The sequence below is a fragment of the Penaeus monodon genome, chromosome 15, assembly GCF_015228065.2.
Source record: "Penaeus monodon isolate SGIC_2016 chromosome 15, NSTDA_Pmon_1, whole genome shotgun sequence".
NCBI classification, from domain to species: Eukaryota; Metazoa; Arthropoda; class Malacostraca; order Decapoda; family Penaeidae; genus Penaeus; species Penaeus monodon.
Genome location: NC_051400.1, coordinates 3,938,099 through 3,939,856, shown reverse-complemented (window position 1 = coordinate 3,939,856; position 1,758 = coordinate 3,938,099). Strand labels below are relative to the sequence as shown.

At 42.4% G+C, this 1,758-nt stretch overlaps 1 pseudogene; it reads left to right on the top strand.

Moving 5' to 3' along the window:
- Window positions 1-116: 116 nt before the first annotated feature.
- On the top strand, window positions 117-868 carry LOC119582094 (annotated as a pseudogene).
- Window positions 869-1,758: the final 890 nt, after the last annotated feature.

The window sequence follows — 1,758 nt, the reverse complement described above, 5'->3', positions numbered from 1 at the left end:
TTTCAATGGCACTCAATATATTTTTATTTCATTACAGATGTCGTCATGGAAAAACCCAAATCCAGTCCACTGTCCTGGAAACCACCATCCATAGGGCCCAACTATACGGTGGTTGATACTGCACCAAAGGAAATTCTCCATATGGTGCATGAGCATTGTATCAGTTCCCCCCCATGAACCCTCTCTGGTACGGCCTCGTTGGTTTCTGGATGGTTGTTATGGGATGTCTATCCTTAGCTGGAAACTTCGTCGTCTCGGGGTCCTTCAATGAATACTAAATCTCTTCGATCGCCTGCAAATCTACTGGTGGTCAATCGGGCCCCTTTTCCGATTTCTGATGATGCTCACCATGTTCCCTCCTATGGTGGTGTCGTGTTACTGGCAGACATGGACTCTTGGGGCGCTATTCTGTGAGATCTATGCATTCTTCGGTTTCTCTTTCGGTTGCGCTTCTATTTGGACCATGATGTTCATCACTGCTGATCGATTCAGTGTCATTGTGAAAGGAGTATCTGCTGAACCACTGACGTCTGGAGTGCCATGCTAAGGATAGTTGGTACATGGTTCTTTTCTTTTGCTTGGTGCCCTTCCCCCATTCTTTGGCTGGAATCGTTATGTTCCCCGAGGGCAACATGACTGCATGTGGGACAGACATCTGACTGAGTCGAGTTTCTAAGAGTTACCTGTATGTATACTCAGTTTTGGGGGTACATCTTCCCTCTGTTCTACAAACATCTATAGCTATACTTTCATTGTCAAGGCTGTGGCTGCTCACGAGAAGGGGAAAGCAGGAACAGGCCAAGAAGAGGGGGTCAAGTCCTTGAGGAGTGAAAAGCCCAAAAGACCTCTGCTGAATGCCCGTCTGTGAAATTTTGCTCTCTGACTTTTCCCCTAGGGTTTTCAGGGCCTGGCCCCCCCCTACTTTCTCATCAACTGGGGAATGTTCAACAAGCCCAGGGTTTTACCCCTCTATTCTCCTCTGGGGTTCCGTCTTCGCCAAAGCAACCGTTACAACCTATCGGTACGCTATCAGCCACCCAAGTATCGAGCTGCCCTCGGGGAAAAAGCTCCCTTGCCTTCCTAAAACACTGAGGCAGAGAACAGTGGGGCTCTGTGCTGGTTCCACTGTTCTACTGAAAAATAGGAAAAGGGCTGAATCCCAAAATGCGATAAATTTGCAAGAACGATAGTTGGAAATACGATAACAATTTTATGTAACCCCTTTATTTCCCAAAATAATTGCAAAAAAAATCCCACAGGGGTATATGTTTTCACTATATCAGAAAAGGAAAAATATGAAAAAACGCCAACTTCTCTTTCTGGGATTTACTTTGATTGATTTTTTAAGTGCCCTTTTCCATGATGGTCTTCGTCCTTGTGCGATTATCAGCCCTCTCACCTCGTTTGAATACCCCTGTTAAAATAGAAGGGGGTTTAGCCTTTATCACAGGGGCCCTTTGTATTGTGTATCAGATCAGCCCCCTTTTTTTCACGTACACTATAATTTTTTACTTTGACTAACAAAAAAGAGACAATTTAATTTTAAAAAAAAAAAACAAAATAACTGTTTTTAAAATTTTGACATCAAAAGAGGGGCAAATTTAATTTTGAAAAAACAACAACAAAACTTTTGTTTTAAAAAACCCAAAAAAAGTTAAAACTAAACTAAAAAAACTAATTAGAAATAAAGGGCAAAATTTTTGTGCCATGACAGTGAACGTCGCTGAAGCCATAGCAGAAATAAAACCAAAAAATAAC